Raw genomic sequence first — 23659 nt, 5'->3', positions numbered from 1 at the left:
GGGATGACACGGCTCATACGTGATGAAGAGTTCTGGCCATCTAAAGGTGATAACATGGTTCCTACGTGATGAGGACGGCTGGTTATCTATGGTTGACACGGCTCCTACGTGATGAAGAGATCTGGTCGGGGAATGACACGGCTCATACGTGATGAAGAGTTCTGGCCATCTAAAGGTGATAACACGGTTCCTACATGACGAGGACGGCTGGTTATCTCTAGGATAATGGTTTCAAAGGAGACCAACTCAAAGGTGTGTTTCAATAGAAACAAACTCAAAGATTGGATTTTGATAAAAATTGTCTCAAGGGAGACGAAATTCGTTTCAAGAGAAACGATCTCAAAGATATTTGCTTTATTTCAAATAAACTCAAAGATAAGTTTTTCCAAAGCAACTGTCTCGAAAGAGACAAAATTCGTTTCAAAGGAAACAACCCAAAGACGGCGTTTAAAGGGAATTGTCTCAACCGAGACAAAATTTGTTTTTTTTAAGGGAAACGTTCTCAAAGATCGGTGTTTCATGAGAAATTGGCTCAAATAAGACAAAATTCATTTCAAGAGAAACGATCTCAAAGATGTTTATTTTGTTTCAAGGGAAACAGATTCAAAGATGGTAAATTTTGTTTCCAAAGAAATAAACTCAAAGATTTTTCTCAAAGACTGTCTCGAGAGACACAATTTTGTTTCAAAGGAAACAAACTCAAAGATTTTTTTCAAAAGAAACAATCTCAAAGATTTTTTTCACAAAATTGTCTCAAGAGAGACAAAACTTTGTTTCAAAGTAAAATAGACTCAAAGATTTTTTTCAAAAGAAATTGTCTTTAAGAGATAAAATTTTGTTTCAAAAGAAACAGACTCAAATGATGGATCTCATCTTAAGTGAGACCAAATTTGTTTCAAATGAAACAATCTCAAAAGTTAGTTTTTAATTAGAAACTGTCTCAAGAGAGACAACATTTGTTTTTAAAGAAATAGACTCAAAGATGATTTTGTTAAGAGAAACAAACTCAAAGATTTTCAAAATGAACATATTCAAAGATTTGCTTCAAAAGAAACGGTCTCAAGAGATACAAAATTCATTTTAAGAGAAACAGATTCAAAGATTTTTGTTTCAAAAGAAATTATCTTAAGAGAGACAAAATTTTGTTTCAAAAGAAACAAACTCAAAGATTTTTGTTTCAAAAGAAACTATCTTAAGAGAGAAAAAAATTTTGTTTCCAAAGAAACAAACTCAAAGATTTTTTTCAAAAGAAACAATCTCAAAGATTTTTTTTCACAAAATTGTCTCAAGAGACAAAACTTTGTTTCAGACTCAAAGATTTTTCACGAAATTGTCTCAAGAGAGACAAAACTTTGTTTCAAAATAAATAGACTCAAAGATTTTTCAAAAGAAACGACTCAAAGATATTTATTCAAAAGGAACAAACTCCAAGATTTTTATTCAAAAGGAACAAACTCAAAGATTTTTTTTCAAGAGAAACTGTCTCAAGAGAGACAAAAATCGTTTTAAAAGATTCAAATATTGTCGATTTTGTTTATATGGAAATAATCTCAAGGGTGTTTTCAAAAGTGTTTATTTTGTTTCAAATGAAATAATTTCAGGATTTGTTAAAAGGGAAAACTGTCTCGTGCGAGACCAATCAGCTTTGAAAATCTCAAGTGATATTAATTTTGCTTTAAGTACAACAACCTTGAAATTTGTATTATGAGAAAAAATGATGTCTCAAGCGAGATGAAATTTGCTTTAAGATATAGTCTCAAATGAGACAAAATTTGTTTTTAGAGAAATTGTCTCAAGCGAGACAAAGTTTGTTTTTGAGAAAACGATCTCAAGTGAGATCAACTTTGTTTAATGTGAAACAAATTCGAAATTTGGATCCCAAAGGGAAAAGGTCTCAAGCGAGACAAAATTTGTTTTGAAAGAAACAACAATCTAAGGTGAGATTAATTTTGTTTTAAGTGAATCAAATTCAAAATTTGTATCTCAAAGGAAAAATGTCTCAAGCGAGACGCAATTTGTTTTAAAATTCTCAAAATTTGTGGAAAAATGTCTCAAGCGAGACGTAATTTGTTTTAAAGAGAATGTTGTCTCAAGCGAGACAAAATAAAATTTGTTTTTAAGAAAACTATCTCAAGTGAGACGACACTTTATTTTTTTTAAAGAAAATAATCTCAATAGCTCAAAGTTTATCTATTGATTCCTGCATGTTGAGGAAACATCTTCAGAAGATCTGATTGTTGACTTCAGGAAGCCAAATATGTGGATTGCATTGTTCTTTCAGGTTGAAAACACCTGGTTATTTCCGAGCTCTAATTTCCTGAAAAGATCAGAATGATGCAATTTTGACTAACTATCTTGGAAGTTATGATAGATGTCAAGATGAAATTTATTTGATCTTCTTTTATTGAATTTGTCCTCAAGTGAGGAGAAAAATGTCTTTAATACACATGATGATAAATGTTTGATGCAAATTTTATGTATCATGGATGTATGTGTATGTATGTTTTCTCAATCTGGAAGGAGAATTGTTGCGAGAGCAGTCTTCACTCTATCATTGATTCAATTTGTCTGTATTTCCATCAATGTGTACTCTTACAAACCTTAACCTGAGACCATTTGTTTATTCCATCAAATTTTGTCCAAAAATTAGCTTTCTCTTGCCCCAGCTTCGATATTGAGCTTCAGATAGATATTTTTTGAATTCCAAGATACGCTTCCAGAGAGATTATCTTGTTTGAAAATGTTTTTCTTCTTCTTTTATTTTCAAAAGTCTGAAAATATCAATAGTTTTGAAAAATGTTTAATCAAAAGTTTTGAAAATATTGCTCTTTTCAAGGTTTCACAATTGACAAATCATAAAACAAGAGTTCATTGGATATCAAAGAATTAATTACTCTTTTAATCCTTCAATAAGTTATAGCTATTTGACAAGTGTCAAGATCAATGTTATCTTTGAGATGGTTAAGTAAGGAATGATAAAAAAGTCTCAAGGGGTTATTTTTGGTCAAAAGTATAGTGTTCTTATTTATTCTTTTGTTCACTGATCTGATGGAGTAGCTTCTGTACTCAGCTATTGGAAGTGTGCTCTGACTCCCAACTCTCATGTTCTCATTCATGTTGTGTGATGCCTCATCAAGGGATTTGAGCAATCGTCTCCTATGTCATAATCTTCATACTCGAGCCGCCCTTTCAGGTTTTCAACTCGAATCCTCCTTTGGTTTCAAGACGTTACTCAGAATTTTACGTCTTGAACCCCCCTTTGTTATTTTTCTCTATCATGCATTAAAGATTTTTAGAAAATCTTTATAAGTAAAATATTAATCCTGATAGGCGGGATGAAATATGAGGATAGTCTCTTCCGCTTAGAAATCCATGTATGATTAGAAGGGACTTGTAAGGCACGTAATGTAGGTCATGGTTCAGGGTTATGAAAGAAATGGATAAAAGGCCCAAACATGTGTTTTAAGGGTATTTGAACCAAGGATCAATTAACCCTGATGCCTTCAATCTTGTCTTGCTCCATTTGAATATGCTCGTATGAGTCCTTTGTCTTCTCTTGATGTTCTATGATCTTCTGGTGAACTAATTCTGGATCAATCTCATAGTTTGAAACTTGATGTGCCATTTGAGTCGAGAGACTCTTTGTATGTGCTCTTTGTCCACTTTCTCTTCTTTTTCTTTTCACTTTGTTTCTTTCTCTTTGCTTTTCTTTGATTTTTGCTTTGATTTTTCTCTTTGCTCTGTGTTTTTTTTTTTTTTTTGGTTTGATCTTTGCACTCTGCGTCTGGTTCACCTTTCGGTATCTCATTTGGATCAATTTTCTTCACTCAGATTTCCCTCACATTGCCCCCCAGTGTGGAGGGTGATCCTTGGTTAGGGTTGAATCGAAAGAAAATATCATTCAGGCTCAAAGGGGACACAAGGGATATATTTTCTCCTTTTGTGAAGGGATAAAGAAAGAAAGCCGTTCATCATCTCATACACAGAAGTCCTTGCAGAAGAGGTATCCCTAGGGGGATAGATTTTCAGGATTTAATTTTATTTAAATGAAAATAGTAATTAATGCATGATAGAATTATTTTGAATGAATTCTATTTTTTTCTTCGCTTCTTGCTCTCAACATGTCTCAATTGCTCATGCTCGTCTTCAGAAAATTGATGCGAGATGCCTCACACTGTGTCTTCTTTGTAGGAAGGTTTATGTTCAATTGAACATCTTGTACTCAATGTCTGTAGGTTTTATTGGTAGAAAATGTTGGTTTTACGTCTAAGAAGACGATGATGACTTTATTGGCTCAAAGAAAGGTACGGGTATGACTTTTGTGTCTTAAAAAATAAATACAGTGTTTCAAGGTGGAAAGAATATTTCAAGGTCTCAAAGAGAGGGAATGTTTCAAGGTCGAAAAGAATATTTCAAGGTCTCAAAGAGATAGAATGTCAAAAATTGGTTATTTGGTAGTGACCAGGAATTATTTCGGGTAAAAAAAAAATCGAGAGATTTTATTTTGGGTTTTAGACAGGATAAAAAAAAGGGTCTAATCTTGCCATATGTCAAAAATCTATAATTCTTGAAGAATTAAAAGAATATGTAATTCATTCGATATTCAAAAAACTAAAGATTAAAATTTGTTCAATTATTTAACCTTAGAAGGTAGCATCATTTCAGTCATCAAAGCTTAAAATATTTAAGCAAATATCGAAGAAAGAACAAAAACGAGTTCAAACAAAACAATCTCTATGGATGCAAGTGGTTGATGCAATGACTTCTCTGGCTTAGTATTAGGATACCCCTGAATAAATCATATTATGGATTTTGTGCTTTAGTGTCTTGCAGTTCTCGGTGGTATGCCCCGAGATCCCAATGTGATAGCTGCATATGGCATTAATATCATGGCCTTCAGGATATGGGTCAGTTCTTGGTTTGGACTGAACTGGAATCACCAGGTTGTTCTCAATTAGTACTGGGAGCAATTCCTCATATGTCATTGGGATTGGATCGATGCGACAGAATGCCTTATGAGGTTTGGTCCCCAGATTAGCTAGATAAGATCCTTCAATGTTAATATCATCTCTTTCCTCATTGTCGGAATGACTAGTGCCTCCTATCTGGCCATTCTTGACTGCTCTTTCGATCATTTCTCCACACATGACAATGTCAGAGAAACTCTTAGTGGCAACCCCTATCATGTAGTCGATATATGGAGACTTCAATATATCGATGAATAGAGTGATGAACTCTCTTTCAGTCATTGGTGGACGCACTTGAGATGCGACATCCCTTCATCGTTGAGCATATTGTCGGAAACTCTCATAATTCTTCATCTTCATATTCTGAAGCATTGTTCGATCGGGGCCATATCAATCATGTGCTTGTATTGGCCCAGAAAAGCACTAGCCAAATCCCTCCAGGAGCGGACTTGAGAACGACTCAGTTGGTGGTACCACCTTGAAGCGGGTCCAATCAAACTGTCTTGAAAGCAGTGGATCAACATCGGATCATTGTTAGTGTATACAGTCATCCTTTGGATAAACATCGTGAGATGTGAATTAAGGCAACTGGTTCCACTATACTTTTCAAACTCAGGCATCTTGAATTTGGGCGGAAGCACCAGGTCAGGAACTAGTACTAGTTCTGTTGCATCCATCCCGTTGTGAGAGTTTTGTCCTCTCATTCCATGGAATGTCTCTCTGCACCACTGTTTCAAATTATATGGGATCTCGTTCTTGGCTCTTCTCGTCGCTAGGTGACTAGAAATCCTGTTGGGCGAGATAATTGGTTGCGAACTAGCCTGTGCTTTCACACATTTAACTGTTTCACGGGTTAATGAAATCTTTTCTTTGCCTTTTTCTTGGTTGAGCTCAGCCATCTTTGCTACCATTTGGTCAACTAGGTCTCTTTGGTTTTGCAAGATACGATCCACGGTGGTCTTTTGCATCTGCTCCATTTTAACCTCCCACTCAACTTGCATCTTTTGCAAACTCTCGTTCAGCTCTTTCTTTAATTCCTCAAATTTTGCATCCATTCTCAGTACTATGTGAATGCAATTGCACAGTTAGAAGTGCTTCCTCAAAGTTTCCAGCAAGGTATGATTAATGCATGTAAACATGCTTAAATGAATGTTATGCAAAATGCAACGATGTAAATGCAAATGCAGAAATGTGGATCCCAACAATGAATATTTTAGAACAATTTTCACCAGAAATAAAAGTTTTCACATTACAAGACAGTCCACTTTACAGACATGCATTCGCTTAGATGCTGAGTCTGAAATAGATCGCTGCTTCGTCTCAGATCTTCGTCCTTGAAAATAATGCCCCTCAATGATCTGTAATCTGACACCATTAATGCCCCGGCGGTGCTGAAGTCAGTGCGTCGCTCCTTGATGGATAGCGATGAAATAATTGTAGATGAGAATCTACTGTTGGATTACTCTTCGGATCAATGGATTATCATATCAGTCTCGAATGATGCACGATCTTCGAGCTCACTGCTTCGTCTCGGATCTTTGTACTTGGAACCGATGCCCCTCTATGCTCTGTAAACTAACTCCATTAATACCTCGGCTATGCTGAAGTTTGTGCTTCACTCCCTGATGGTTAACGATGGAATAATTGTGGATGAGAATCTACTGCTGGATTACTCCTTAGATCAGTGGATTATCATATCAGTCTCGAATGATGCACGATCTTCGAGAAAATCTCATTCTTGTACTCTGGACTTCTTTTTAGCCCTCGATGCATGTCTGTGTATGCGATCGCTTGATTGAAAACTTTATCTCTTATTGTGAAAATTTTCTCTCGAATATCCCCTTACGGATCAACACTTTTGCATTATGATGATGCAATGCAATGCAATGCAAGTGACAAAATGACACAAACAAAAGAGAAGAAATAAGTTAGTATACACAAACAAAAGAGAAAAATAAGTTAGTACATGTAAAATAATTGATACAAATAAAAATGTAATTCAGAGATGGATATAACACCTACCCCGTCATGATATCTGCCCAAACATGCTTTCAATTAATAACAATCCTACCCGGACATGCTATCTACCCAAAATGATCTATTTTCAAGAAATTGGTCCTAACCGCATGGTATCTAGTTCGCATGCTTTTATTCAAAAAGAAAACAAATTCTACGAAATTAAAACAAAAGATAAGGGTTTAGAAACACTCCTCCTTTGTGTACACCTAGTTTGGGTACCTACTGACGGACAGAGGTTCGATATAACTATACCTAGGGTGATCGTTCGACGGTTCACTATATGCTTGGTTTCGGATCTAACGAAAAAAAAAAGACTCGAATTGTCCCTGATGTCGGTGCCCCCTTGGGCTGCCAGACCCTCGATCCTCACCCATTACAGGTTTCAAACGGAACGAGTTCAATTCGAGGGGATTCACTGTCTTATACCCGTACGAGGAATAAATCCCTACGAAGGTATAAGGTATGTATCCCATGGGTTATTTGCTAAAACTCATACGAAGAATAAATTCTTACGAGAGTAAAGCATTCACCCCAACTAATTTGGATCGAAGCTCGTGTCTAGAGCTTATGTTATGCCAATGCGAGTGATGTGTGTGAGGAGGAACATACCTACCTTTGACCCAAAATGAAAAGAAAAAAACTCGACAAAAACTTGGACAGAGCTGAAAGCAAAAAGATAAAATGTTAGTATGATAATTAAAAATGAAGCAATAAAAAACTTCAATAAATGGATCATAAATTAACTAAAGACTGGAACTCATAATTTCGACCATAACGACAATGTGTAAGCGACATACAGCTTGACTCTCTAAAAAAAGTCCCCAGCAGAGTCGCCAAGCTGTCATAACCATTTTTTTGTAAAATAATTAAATATTATTTTAAAACGATTATGACTTTTATTTTGAAAAATTGAGTATTTTGGATTAATTTGGATTAAATTGAATAGAGTCGCCATAGACCTTTGGGTTAGGTAGGTCGAATACCTAAAAACGTCTTTTTAAAAGAAATTTAAGAAAAATCATTTTTTAAGACAAAAATGGTCTACATTTACCAGAAATCAAATTTAACGGGTTCGGGAGTCGGTTACGTGTGGGGAAGGGTAAGCACCCCCACAGCGCCCAAAAATGGTACTGTGTCGCGTACACATTGTCGTAAATGATGGAAATGATAAATCGAATATAAAATTAACCTATGATCCATTTTTTGAGATTTATTTAATTTGCCTCGAATTATTTAAAGAAAATCCTTTAACTCAATCAGAAATCTTGAAATTTGCAATCCTCTGTCGGGAAAGCTATTTCAACCATTTCTCATTCGTAAAAGATATTCTACCATTGATTATGTTAAAAATACAAATCGAATATAACTAAAAACAATGTTTACATACGAATAAATTGATTAACTGAAAACGTGAATTGAATACAAAATAAAAAATTTTGAAATTTACATTCACATAAAATAAAGTAAATTGTCATTTAAAATAACACACATTGCATCGTTTGGATAAATTAATTAGTAAAATATACTCGACTTGTTGCAAGTTCCTATGTCGTTAAAATGCCGTATCGGATCGTACCACTTCGACCAAGTGGTACTTTCTACGCCCATTCTACGCATACGTGTTCTTGAAAATATAATCGAATATTTCTTACATAGATAAAGATATAATGAAAATAAATGTAATTGGAAATACAAAATAAAATATTTACATTAAATGAAATTGAAAACATTATTTACATAATCCAAATAATTAAGTAATGAGTAAAATACACATCCATACATAGATGTCTAAAAATAAATTAGTAAATATTACAAACCAAAATAAATATAAAACATTTAAGAGGCTAAAATAATATAAACAGAAACTTAGGAGGCTAAACAGCAAAAAACAGAAAGTTAATGGACCAAAAATAGCACTAACCAAAATTTAAAGGACTAAATATAAAAATAAAAATAATTTAGAGCCCATATCACAAACATTAAACAGTCAAATACTAGAAGTGAAAATAACCCAAAAGTAAAGCTTATGACTAAATTGAAATTTCACAGAATCATGGAGGATCAAAAAGTAATTAAATAAAATGTCAGACAGTGACCAAAATAGAACATTTGCAAGTATGATGGCTGAATTCAAACATCCACAAAATATCACAACACAAGAACTTAGGACTAGAATGAAACTATTACAAACATAATGTCTAAAAGTCAAATATTCACAAAAATGACATAACATACATTAATAGGACTAAAATAAAATATTTAAAAATGGGATGGCCAGATTCGAATATCAAAGAAACATACATGAAATATTAAATCAGTGGCTAAGATGTAACATTTATAAATATTGAACCCAGAACCAAATATACACAAAATGATATAACCTAGGATAGTGACTAAAATATGAAAATGAAAAGATAAAGGCTCAAATTGAAATAATGTAAACTTCATTCCATGGCTAAATAACACGGTTACAAAGCATCAGGGACCAAAAGAGTAGTTATCCCGTAACTCAAAAAATCAGATGATATTGGGGGCAAAACGACTGCGTTTCAGATGGGGAATTAAAAGCCCCATACACGGGCTAAACCTCTCATCTCCCTCATTTTCCTCTTTCAGAAACAAAAAAGAAGAGATATAGTTGAGAAATCTCTCAACTTCTCTCGCCGGAGACGAGGGCTCTGGCCGCCACCGACGGAGTCCACGGCGGAACTCACGGCGGCCGGAGAGAGAGAAGCCTCCAAAAGACTCCTCTCTTAGCTCTCAACCCAAATCTAAAGTCCCCTACCCCAAAATCCAAACAGAAAACCCTAGATTTAGGATCTACCTCACGGAAAACCGAGACTCCAACGACCCCTTTGGACTTCCGATGGTTCCTCCGATCAAGGTATGGGTTCCCTCTCTCTGTTTTTTCGTGTTTTTGTTTGAATGGGATGGATGATTTTTCTCTTGGTTTCTTTCTTTTCTTTCCTCTGTTTTTTTTTCCTTTTACCGAATGCCTCCTCTTTTTTTTTTTGTTATCACCCTTGAATCCCCCTCTTGTCTGGTTGCATGCTTGATTTATTAGGGGTTTTGAATGAAATCATGAAGCCTACGGGGTATGGGGATGTTTCTCTGATTTGGTACGATTGAATCCCGAAAAAATCGGGATTTAGAATGATATTTTAATGGGTTTTAGATTTGATATATTTTTTTGACTGATTTGGGCACTGGGGATGACGTTCAGTTACTGTTTGGAAGCTGGATGACAACGGCGGTGGCTTGGGATCGTCGGCGGCACTCACTCGGCTGAGAGGCTGGAACGTCAAGCGGCGGCTGGAGCTGGAAGGCCAACGGCTGAGCTGAATATTTTAGGGTTTCAAACCCTAAGCTCTGCGTGATCTGGACCGTTGGATGAGTCCAGATCCAACGGCCAGAAACGAGGCGGCTGGAACATTTAGGGTTTGAAACCCTAATCTATTTTAGGGTTTGAAACCCTAATCTGATTTAGGGTTTGAAACCCTAATATGATGGGTTGATTGTTGGGCTCCGGGATTGGGCCTTTGTAATCTGAATTGGGCTTCTAAGCCTGCAAAAGTGTAATATTTGATATTAATAATATAATAATAATAATAAATAATAATAATAATAATAAAATAACGATAAAAAAACCCGGACAAAAACGGGTGTCTACAGATAGCTTTAGCCAATAACTATATACAGAGTTCGATGAGTCGAAGGGAACATAAACGAAAAAGAAACACAGAAGTTAAGCGTTATATAGCTTTTGTCGCAAGATAGCGTCCCTCGCACGATTGTCTATACATATAGCGTGTTTTGAAAACGGTGACCATTATTTGATTTATGTTTCACGTTGAAGGTTTCTAGATTTTTACAACTGTAAATTTGAAAGAATTAGGTTTGGTTTAGTTTTAGAAAATATTTTTTGTTTTTTGTTTTTAAAAAACAATTTTCATTTTCAGTTTTTTCAGAAAATAAAAAGCATGTTTAGTTAATAAAAATATAACTTATTTTCAAAAATAAAAATAATGAAAATGTGTTTGGTACCCAATTTTCTAAAACAAAAATAAACAAATAATTATTAAATAATTAAAATAAAATATAAATATTAGAAAAGTATAGTAACTATAATAATAATATAATATAATTAAATAAATGAAAGTTTTAAAATCAATAAAAAAGATTACAATCTTTTTCTTCGAAAAAAAAACAATAATTAAATGTGATACAAAAGAAATAACTATTATCACACGCTATCATAAATTTTAGAAAGATTATCCAATTATATCATAAATTTTAGCAAAACATATATAAACATTGATATTGTAGAAAAATTCTCAAAGTACGAGTTGTGAGTGACAAGATGAACACAAGCTTTGGAGGTTTTAGAATCAATTTTGCCATTGAAGCCTAGATTTTGCAAAGCATTGATGTTCTTTTGATTAATTGCAAAGATAAACATGAGGCTTTCTTTGCTCTGTAAATTAAAATGTAAAACCAATAATTTTTTTTTATTTTTTAAAATTTTGAAAACAATTTTTTAAATTTGAAAACAAATTCTAAGAAAACACTAAAACACCATTTATATGTGTTCAAATTTTCACTTATTTTTGTTTCTATTTTCTAGAAATCATTTTCTAATTTTACCACCAAACGTGTTTTTTTCAACGTTTCCTATTTTCTAAGAAAATTAAAATTAAAATAACCTATATTTCCTGAAACCAAACGAACCCTTAATCTTCAACTCCAAAATAACAAGATAAATTCATGATATGAATATTGGATGTACACGTGTATATATATCCATCAAAAAAATAAAAAATAAAATAAATTTCTTTTAGTAGTATAGTGATTACAATGTAGTATTTATTCAGAGTTTTTTTTAACTAAGTGATAAAACACTTCCTACAAACATAATTGTTCAAACTCAGAACATTTAAAAATAATAATATTTCTTTTAACTACTTGAGAATTTTAAATTAATTTTTTTAAAGCACGTATTTCAAATAGACTTGTTTATTTGCAACCGTGTACATGTGAACCTATTGAATCATAGTGTAAATGAGATATATAAATGTGATCACCATTTTTTTCTATTTTAATTTACAACGGGCCTCAAGTCCCAAACCAAATCAAACCCCCAACCAGAAAAAAAACCCAAGACCCAACTAAACCAAAGCCCGACCTGAGACCCAACCTGAATACCTGACTCAGAATCCAAAACCCGACCCGGGTCTAACCCTAACCCCTAGGGTAGCCGCCCAAGCACCACAACCAAAGGCCACCTTCCTTCCCCCCAACCAGAAGCCACCCCTCTTTGCCTCAATATCCGAAGAGCACTCCAGCACGCCAAGCTCCCCTCCATGTCACTGCAACATACAATAAACAAAACAAGACAGAGTTATTATTTCTTATTATTTCCTCTGTAAATGGGTATAAAAAACCCAAGCACAATCACTGTAAATCTCTCTGGTAATTTTCAAACTCCAAAAGCAATAAACCAAGTCATTCAAGGTTTTTATTTTATTTTTTCGATTTCAAACAATATTTTTTTTTATTTCTCTTTTTTTAGTTTTAAATCTCTGAAACTAATAAAAAAATGGAAAGTTTTTTTTTTATTTCGAAACAAAAGCCATCACTTTTTTAGTTTCGTTCCAAAATATTAACATGTTTTGAATATAAAAAAATAGATTTTTTACCTAATAAATAACAGTCCAACCACCGATCATTTCGCTAAAAAAAGAAAAGAAAAGAAAAGAAAAGAAAAGAAAATAATATATTCGAAGTTTACCTTAGTCGGAGGCGTCGTCGGAGTTCGAGGAAGCCGAAGGGTCGGGGGCTTTTTCCTCAGATTTGGGGACGTTTCTTGATGTTTTAGCCCCCAAGTAGGGGCCTAGATGGGTAGATATGGAGTATTTGAGTGTTTTCGATTATTTTTGGGGTTTTTCGACTGCCGTGTGCGACAGCCGGACGGTAGCCGAGGGCGGCTTGTGGCGGCCAGTAGTTAGGGGAAACTGCACTCAAGTCCCCTAACTTGCGCGTGTTTTTGTAGAATGATCCTGTACAGGGATATGTTTCATAATTTACCTATTTTTTATTTGTGCTTTGTAATTTTTGGTATAATTACTTTTTAGTCCCCTACTTTATGCGTGTTTTTTCAAGTTAGTCACCTGTAGGGACCTTTTTGTGATTTACCCTTTTTTATGCAAGTATTTATTTTTAGGAAAAATTACTGTTTAGTCCCCTTACTTTTAACATGTTTTTACACTTTAGTCATGTGTAGTGACCTTTTAATTTTTTTAAATATATGTAGACTGATTTTGTATTTTTTTCATTTTTAGTTTAACAGTTTATTTTAGGTTTAAATAAAATGGATAATTGCCTTTAGGTCCCTATAGTTTTCGCGTGTTTTTGCATTTTAGTCCTAGATATGTTTTTTATTTATTTTTTTAGATTTGGCCATTAAATTTCAATTTTATTTAATTTAGCCCCTATTGTATGTCTAATTTATTTTCTTTTTTTTAGTTTGGTAATTTAATGTTTATGCAGTTTAGTCCTTTAATTTATTTTCATTTTATTTTATTTTTACCATTTATTTTTAGTACTTTAATTTTAGTATTTTTTATTTGTCTTTAATATTGGTATCCTTTTAGTCCCCATCTAGATTACTTTTATTTTAGATTTAGTCCTTAAATTAGGATAATTCTTAATTTGGTCCTCGCTTTTGCTCGAGGTTCCAATTTAATTATTCGAATCTTAAAATTAATTTAAATCTAGAACCTCTATTTTAGTTAGATTTAAATCTAGTCCTTTTAATTTAGGGAATAACTCGAATTGGCCCTCGCCTAAATGCTCAAGGGACCATCTCAGTTATTCGATTCAATAACTGATTTAAAAATAAATAAGGTTAATATTAGAGCCTGCATTTTTAGGTTTATGCCTCTAGGTCCTTTAATTTTCGTAAATTGACATTTTAAACTAGAAAAAGCATTAATTCACCCTTAGCTTAATCAAGATGAATAAAAATTTGTTTAATTGCATTTTATTTTTAAACCTAAGGTAATGTTTACTTATTAGGGAATTAATGGTATATCTCCTGCAAGTATGCTCAGGGGGTGACTACTGGTGATTCCCGAAATAGGTCGACATCCTTTTCAAAACCGCATCATGATTTCTGAAATTAAGGCAATGTTCAGTTATTAGGCACAATAGCTGATCTCCCGCATTTATGCTAGGGGGCAAATGCTATTGGTCTTAATAAACAAATACCCTTTTCAACTTTGCATCCGTAATGATTTTTAAATTAAATAAAGTTTGAACTCAAAATTTTTGATTCTAAATATAGGGTAATCAACTAGGTACCAATTTTTGGACACTTATGGGGGTGCTAATCCTTCCCCGTGCGTAATTGACTCCCGAACCTGATTTCTGGATTTTTGCATATCTTAAAACTTGGTATTTTGATAAAAATAAAATGTTTTTATTAAAATACCCAATTTTTATGGTGTCCCAATCGAATCTTAAATGATTGGCGGTGGCTCCTCACATTTCAAAACTCTTTTCAAGGAAAAACCCCTGAGTCGGTATTGGTCTTTCCCCGTCCGGGCAAAAAACGACGTCAACAGCTTGTCGACTCTGTTGGGGACGTTTTGTTTTTTTTAAAACAACTTGAGAGGCGAGCCATGAGTTGGTTACCCTATATCTAGGATTATGGAAATTATGAGTTCGATATTATTTTAATTTACAGCTCGTTATGTTACTTCAAATAAAAAAAGATTTTTTCTGGTTAACGCTTACACTACTACGAATTTATTTAGGATTGTTACATATCATTGCTCTAAACCCGAGGTCAATCCCGATTTATCTAAGTAGGGAGAAATGTCACACCTCATGAGAAGCATTGGGCTTCCTTGTGTGGGTCTAATAAAGTATCTCTGGAAAGCATCCTAAGTTGTATGTCCGGATATCAGTTCCGAGTCACGCTTTGAGCGGTGTGATCCCCTGAGCTGAATTCGATTCGCAAGTCTGTAATGGGCTAGAATCGGAATCAACCTTAGTAGGTTGTGAAGATGGCTCGGGAACCTTTACTAAAACCCATCCACATGTAGATAATTTAGTAGACCTACCCACTAGAGTCATGTGGATAGCCTAAGAGAACTAGAATGGATGCGGTTAAGGTTCTAATTTTATTTGTATGCTTTATATTCATGGTTTATTTACCGATTGAATTTAATCATTTCAGATTTTTTTAGCATACATTTATTTTATTTGATCATTATTTCACTAACTTGTATTCCTGTTGTCTTGTTGTGAGCTTTGTTGTGTTTTATTTTTGGGATCCATGTCCTTTACATACATTCATTTCACATGACATTTGTATTGCTTAATACATTTCCAAATCATGCATTAAAACATTCATTCATTGAAATAAAATTAATAAGGTAAGGTTTCCGATCGCAGTGATCATGGTTCATACTAGTAGCAAGAATGCTTAGCATATGCACGACACAAGAAAATGCCTAAGGAAATAAAGGATAAGCTAGCCAGAATTGAGAGAGAACAGAAAGAGATGCAAGAAGAAATGAGGAGCAAGTTGGCACAAATTAAAGCTAGTATCGCAAACTCTCAGCTCAATCTACTGAATAAGGTGGAAGATCCCATGCATTCTCTGGGTTTTACACTTGTTCAAATTCCTGAGCACACCTCTGTGCATCAAGGAATCCGATCACTAGTCTACCTCACTGTCGAGAACCCACAATATCATGCTGGAGCTTTATTCCCTACTGACTCTCTTGTTGCTTCTAGGTTGAAGCCAGGTGACCTATTTACTGATAATGAGGTCTTTGACCTAAATGAATTAGCTGAAAAGGGAAAGCTTATCGAAAGAATGAAAAATATAGAGGAGGTGATAAAATCTAAGGAGATGGTCGAGTCATTCTATGGGTTTGATGCCAAAGAGTTAAGTTTGGTTCCTGATCTGGTTCTCCCATTAAAGTTTAAGATTCCAGATTTCGAAAGGTACAATGGGACCACATGTTCTTCATCCTACATCACCATGTATTGTTGCCGAATGGCTGGCTACGTGAAGAATGAGAAGTTACTGATCCACTATTTTCAAGATAGTTTATATGGACCTGTTTCCAAATGGTATAACCAGCTAAAGCGTACTTAAATATATTCTTGGAAAGACTTAGCTCAAGCCTTTTTGGGTTAATACAAGCACATGACTGATATGGCCCCTGATAGAACAACGTTGTAAAACATAGAAATGATGGGTAACGAGAGCTTTCAACAATATCCGTAACGATGGAGAAACATTGCTTCTCAGGTGCATCCACCAGTGACCAAAAGGGAGTTCGCTACTATGTTCATCAATACATTAAAACCTCCCTATATAATCACATGATAGGGACTGCCACCAAGAATTTCTCTGCTATTGTCATGTGTGGAGAAATGATTGAAGCATCTATCAAGAATGACAAGATAAGAGGCTCTGACAATATTGACGTCAAGAAATGAGCTGAGGTCAATACATTGAGGTCTTATTCATCTAATCATGGGACAAAACCTTATAGAGTGACCCGAGAGAAGACCCCTATTGGTGAAATTCTAGTGACATATGAAGAATTACTCACATTACTAGTTGAGAAGAATCTCGTGACTCCAGTTCAATATAAACCAAGAGAACCCCCATTTTCTAAAGTGTATGATGCTAATGCAGTATGTAGCTATAACATGGGAAACTCAGGGCATACTATTGAGAATTGTGGGCCATTGAAGCGTAAGGTTTAAAATTTAATTGACTCGGGGGCATGGATATTCGATGAATGATGGGGCATTCTTATGCAAACCAAGAAAAATCATTGCAGCCACCAGGAACTTTTGTTGCACTAGCATATTGTCTTGTTTAAATTTCTTTTCTTTCTCTTTTTGTTAAAAGGTTTGTAAGTCACTTGACAATCGAACATCTTAAATAAAATGCTACATTATAAGGTTATGATCAATGAGTAAATTTTAATCTTGAAATTCTTTAAGTGTTAATTACATTAAAAGCTCTTTAAAAAAAATCAGAGTCATAGATCTTTGACAAAGTGACAAGATTGAAAATTGATAATACAAGGACCCTTGACCTTACCCCAGAAAATACATTCGAACACCATACCCTTCTCTTGCAGGGACCACTATAGCCTTCTCATCTCATAAGTAAATGATCAATAGTCTTGGCATTCAGGTATGAATAGAAGCGGATAACGTGCGGCATATCTTCTGTTGAAGACGTTCAATGATGATCCTAATCTTCTCAAATGGAATAGTGGAGAAGACAAATTTAGTTAAGGTCAGTTGTTTGGGAACTGAACTCTAAATGTGGGATTTCCTGACCATCAAAGACACCTAAACTACAATAGGTTCTTTTCAATGAGCTTAAGAAATTCTAAATCTGAATACTCAAAAGGTTAATAAATTATTATTATTATTATTATTATTATTATTATTATTATTATTATATTACACAATAAAAATGAGTTATTCCACTAAAGCAATTGGTTATAGAGGTAACTCAAAAGCCCTGACTTTATGAATAAATTGCATTCAAACCATGACATTGATCGGATACCTGACACTTCGGTATTTGCTCCACTGTGATTGTCAAGTCGAAGACTTTGTGATGAGATTAATCATTCAGCTATGCCTAAACAAAGGAAAGTTAAATAAATTCTAATAAATAAAGGCTATAATGTATGTGCTTGATCTAATAATGAGTTTCGATGAAAATGGACTAAGGGAGTTGAGGAACACATGTTATAGTCGACTTCACACAAGCACTCAGAAATTTTATATTTATATCGATGTCCTTGCACTACCTCTGCTAAAAGAAGTCTATGAATCTTGAACAAATGAAATATTTCAGAGAACCGAAATAGAAGTGTTCTAGAAGTCTAGTAATTGATTATGCTAGTTACGTCATTTTGTTCGCATCTGATTAAAATGCTAAGCCAAAAAATAGGGGTATTTCGTAAGGTTCACAAGGACCTAAAAAGAAAGGACATATTTGATAACTGAAACCTTAGAAACGTTAAGGAGCTAACCTGAAACCAACCCATCAGTTGTGACACTTGTCAAAGAGCTATAACTTTGGAAAGATTAAGAGAGCTGTTAATTCTTTTGATATTTAGTGAACTCGTGATCTGTAATTTACTTCAATTGTGAGCCTAATAGAAGGTATGGTTTATTCTCTTCAACAAACTTCTCATATTTTTGAAAAAAATATTTTCAAACAAGAAATTCTCTCTAGGGAGTGTATCTTGGAAATTGACAAAAGCCCCTATAAATTCAGAATAAGAAACTGGGGAAAAGAATTTGAATTTTAGGGAGCAAGAAAAGTAGATTTTTGCAAATAAATATGATGGTACACCTTGGTGTGAGAGGAGAATAAAGATGAACAAATCAAGAAGAGGATCAAGATTTCTTGAGCACCTCTGCACTTCTATTAATCAAGAAAAACATGCATTACACATACATGAATTTGCATCTTTGCATCAAACATCCATCATCATGTACAATAAAACTTTAATTTTCTCTTTCACGAGGATACCATTAAAATTTCTCTTGAAATCCTGTCTTTCTCAAGGACATTTTCTCCTCTCGTGAGGAAATTCAGGATATTTACATTCAAATATGCATTTTATACATCTTTCAGGAAAGAATGAAATTAAAAGACAACAAGACGTCCTCAACGAGAATGAGCAATCATCTTCAGATTCAACATTTTCGAAGCAAAAATTTTATCTCGCTTGAGATAGTTTCACTCGAAACAGAAGATTTATCTCACTTGAGATTGTTTTTCTTAAAACAAAATTCATCTCGCTTGAGATAGCTTCACTCGAAACAGAATATTTATCTCACTAGAGATTGTTTTTCTTAAAACAAGATTAATCTCACTTGAGATAGTTTTACTCGAAACAGAAGATTTATCTCACTTGAGATTGTTTTTCTTAAAACAAGATTCATCTCGCTTGAGATAGTTTCACTCGAAACAGAAGATTTATCTCACTTGAGATTGTTTTTCTTAAAACAAGATTCATCTCGCTTGAGATAGTTTCACTCGAAACGGAAAATTTTATTTCACTTAAGATTGTTTTTCTTAAAACAAACTTTGTCTCGCTTGAGACAGTTTTTACTAGAAACAAGAAATTTCATTTCACTCAAGATTGTTTTTCTTAAAACAAATTTCATCTAGCTTGAGAAAGTTTCCCTTGAAATATAAAATTTGAAATTGTTTCACTTGAAATAGAAGATTTATCTCACTTGATATTGTTTTTCTTAAAACAAGATTCATCTCGCTTGAGATAGTTTCACTCGAAACAGAAGATTTATCTCACTTGAGATTATTTTTCTTAAAACAAGATTCATCTCGCTTGAGATAGTTTCACTCGAAGCAAAGATTTTATCTCACTTTAAATAGTTTTACTCGAAACAGAAGATTTATCTCACTTGAGATTGTTTTTCTTAAAACAAGATTCATCTCGCTTGAGATAGTTTCACTCGAAACAGAAGATTTATCTCACTTGATATTGTTTTTCTTAAAACAAGATTAATCTCTCTTGAGATAGTTTCACTCGAAACAGAAAATTTTATCTCACTTGAGATTTTTTTCTTAAAACAAACTTTGTCTCGCTTGAGACAGTTTTTACTCGAAACAAGAAATTTCATTTCACTCAAGATTGTTTTTCTTAAAACAAATTTCATCTAGCTTGAGAAAGTTTCCATTGAAATATAAAATTTGAAAGTATTTCACTTGAAACAGAAGATTTATCTCACTTGAGATTGTTTTTCTTAAAACAAGATTCATCTCGCTTGAGATAGTTTCACTCGAAACAGAAGATTTATCTCACTTGAGATTGTTTTTCTTAAAACAAGATTCATCTCGCTTGAGATAGTTTCACTCGAAGCAAAGATTTTATCTCACTTTAAATAGGTTCACTCAAAATAGAAATTTTATCTCACTTGAGATTGTTTTTCTTAAAACAAGATTCATCTCGCTTGAGATAGTTTCTCTTGAAATTGAAATTTTATCACACTTGAGATTGTTTTTCTTAAAACAAGTTTCGTCTCGCTTGAGACAGATTTCACTCGAAACAGAAATTTTATCTGACTTGAGATTGTTTTTCTTAAAGCAAGATTCATCTCGCTTGAGATAGTTTAAATCGAAACAAGAAATATCATTTCACACAAGATTGTTTTTCTTAAAACAAATTTCATCTCGCTTGAGATAGTTCCACTCGAAACAATAAATTTTATTTCACTCAAGATTGTTTTTCTTAAAACAAATTTAATCTTGCTTGAGACAGTTTTCCCTCGAAACAAATTTAATGTTGAATATTTGACAAGAATTCAAAAAGTTAGCGAAAATTTCATTTCACGACTACATGAAGGAGAAGATGATTTCAGCAAAGAATCAGTCCATATTTTTCATCGTTGAAAAAAATGGATCTAAAAAAAAGTTTAAAACTCCTCAAAGAGAAGATAAACCAGTCAACATTTCCAATGGGGAAGAAGTTCGTAATGAAGAACTTGTTCAACCTTTGCTCGATTCACGACATTTCGAATCAGCAACGCCTTACTTGAGGGATTAACATTTCCAGTAGAGAACTCATAATGAAGAACTTGTTCAATATTTGTTCGATTCACGACATTTCGAATCAGCGACGCCTCACTCGAGGGATCAACATTTCCAAGGGAAAGATCACGATGAGAAAAACCCGTAGCTTGACGAACAAAGATTGAGCTAAAAAATGGCTCTCTATTATCTTTGCTTCATTCCCGTTTCACAGCAATGAGCATAGAGGGGCAGCTATGATCACTATTTTTTCTATTTTAATTTACAACGGGACTCAAGCCCCAAACCAAATCAAACCCCAACCAGAAAATAAAACCCAATACCTAACTAAACCTAAGACCCGACCTGAGACCCAACCTGAATACCCGATCCAAAACCCAAAACCCGACCCAGGGGCCCAAACTAAACCCAACTCGGGTCTAACCTTAACCCCTAGGGTAGCCGCCCAAGCATCCCAACCAAAGGCCACCTTCCTTCCCCCCAACCAGAAGCCACCCATCTCTGCCTCAATACCCGAAGAGCACTTAAGCACGCCAAGCTCCCCTCCACGCCACTGCAACATACAACAAGAAAAATAAGATAGGGTTATCATTTCTTATTATTTCCTCTATAAATGGGTATAAAACCCCCAAGCATAATCACTGTAAATCTCTTTGGTAATTTTCAAACTACAAAAGCAATAAACCAAGTCATTCAAGGTTTTTATTTTATTTTATTTTTTCGATTTCGAGTAGTATTTTTTTATTTCTTTTTTTTAGTTTTGAATCTCTAAAAATAATAAAAAGGGAAAGTGTTTTTTGATTTCGAAACAAAAGCCATCACTTTTTTTAGTTTCGTTCCAAAATATTAACATGTATCAAATATAAAAAAATAGAGTTTTTTACCTAATAATAACAAACCAACCACCTGTCATTTTTCTGTAAAAAACAAAAGAAAATAATAGATTCGAAGTTTACCTTAGTTGGAGTTGTTGTCGGAGTTCGAGAAACAGAAGGGTTGGGGGGGCTTTTCCCTCGGATTTGGAGATGTTTCTCGACGTTTTAGCCCCAAGTAAGGGCCTAAATGGGTAGGTATGGGGTTTTAGAGTGTTTTCGATTATTTTTGGGGGTTTCAACCGTCGTGTGCGACGGCCTGCAGTGGGCTGACCGAAGAAGAAAAGATAGATGAGAGAATTTTCTCAATTTTTTTAAATTTTTGGTTCAAATGAAAAAAAATCAAATGTTGTATTTATAAAATGAGTTAGGGGAAATTTCACTCAGGTCCCCCTAACTTGCGCTTATTTTTGCAGAATGGTCCTATACAGGGACCTGTTTCATAATTTACCTATTTTTGTTTGTGCTTTGTAATTTTTGGTATAATTAGTTTTAGTCCCCTATTTTACTCGTGTTTTTTCATGTTAGTCACCTGTAAGGACCTTTTTGTGATTTACCCTTTTTATGCATGTTATTTATTTTAAGTAAAAATTGTTATTTAGTCACCTTACTTTTAGCGTGTTTTACACTTTAGTCATGTGTAGTGACCTTTTAATTTTTTTAAAATGCATGTGGACTGATTTTGTATTTTTTCCATTTTTAGTTTAACATTTTATTTTAGATTTAAATAAAATGGATAATTACTTTTAGGTCCATGTAGTTTCTGCGTGTTTTTGCATTTTTTTCTGGTTCTGTTTTTTTTATTTTGTTTAGAAATGACCATTAAATTTCAATTTTATTTAATTTAGCCCCTATTGTATGTCTAATTTATTTTCTTTTTTAGCTTGGTAATTTAATGTTTATGCAATTTAGTCCTTTAATTTATTTTATTTTATTTTTACCCTTCATTTTTTAGTACTTTAATTTTAGTACTTTTTATATTTTATTTGTCTTTAATAATGGTATCCTTTTAGTCCCCATCTAGATTACTTTTATTTTAGATTTAGTCCTTAAATTAGAAGAATTCTTAATTTGGTCCTCGCTTTTGCTCGAGGTTCCAATTTAATTATTCTAATCTTAAAATTAATTTAAATTTAGAACCTCTATTTTAGTTAGATTTCAATCTAGTCTTTTTTAATTTAGGGAATAACTCGAATTGGCCCTCGACTAAATGCTCAAGGGACCATCTCTGTTATTCGATTCAATAACTGATTTAAAAATCAAATAGGATTAATATTAGAGCCTGCATTTTAGGTTTATGCCTCTAGGTCCTTTAATTTTCATAAATTGACATTTTAAGCTAGAAAAAGCCTTAATTCACCCTTAGCTTAATTAGGATGAATAAAAATTTGTTTGATTGCATTTTATTTTTAAACCTAAGACAATGTTTACTTATTAGGGAATTAATGATATATCTCTCGCAAGTATGCTTAGGGGGTGACTACTGGTGATTCCTGAAATAGGTCGACATCCTTTTCAAAACGCACCATGATTTCTGAAATTAAGGCAATGTTCGGTTATTAGGCACAATAGTTGATCTCCCGCATTTATGCTAGGGGGCGAATACTATCAGCCTTAATAAATGAATACCCTTTGCATCTGTAATGATTTTTAAATTAAATAAAGTTCAAACTCAAAATTTTTGATTCTAAATATAGGATAATCAACTATGTATCAATTTTTGGGCGCTTGTGGGGGTGTTAATCCTTCCCCATGCGTAACTGATTCACGAAACCTGATTTCTGGATTTTTGCATACCTTAAAACTTGATATTTTGATAAAAAATAAAATATTTTATTAAAATCACCCGACTTTTATGGTGTCCCAATCGCACCTTAAATGATTGGTTAGACTCCTCACATTTCAAAACTCTTTTCATGGAAAAACTCTCGAGTCAGTATCGATCTTTTTTCGTCCGAGCGAAAAATGGTGTCCACAATAAACATTCGGTTGATTGAATTGTTAATGGCAAGCTTTGCAAACATAATTAACTAATAATTGAAGCCTATGATTGTTTTTTTTTTACCAAAATAACCTCTGAAAGTCCTTGCTTCCACTTATCACCATCATTATTCTTTGTTAATTGGGATATCAACAAAACAAAGATTTGGAATATCAAGAACCGTATTAGGAATTGGCCACATAAT

The sequence above is a fragment of the Hibiscus syriacus genome, unplaced genomic scaffold (genome assembly GCF_006381635.1).
Source record: "Hibiscus syriacus cultivar Baekdansim isolate YM2019G1 unplaced genomic scaffold, ASM638163v2 tig00000132_pilon, whole genome shotgun sequence".
Lineage (NCBI taxonomy): Eukaryota > Viridiplantae > Streptophyta > Magnoliopsida > Malvales > Malvaceae > Hibiscus > Hibiscus syriacus.
Note: the sequence above shows the minus strand (reverse complement) of the source record.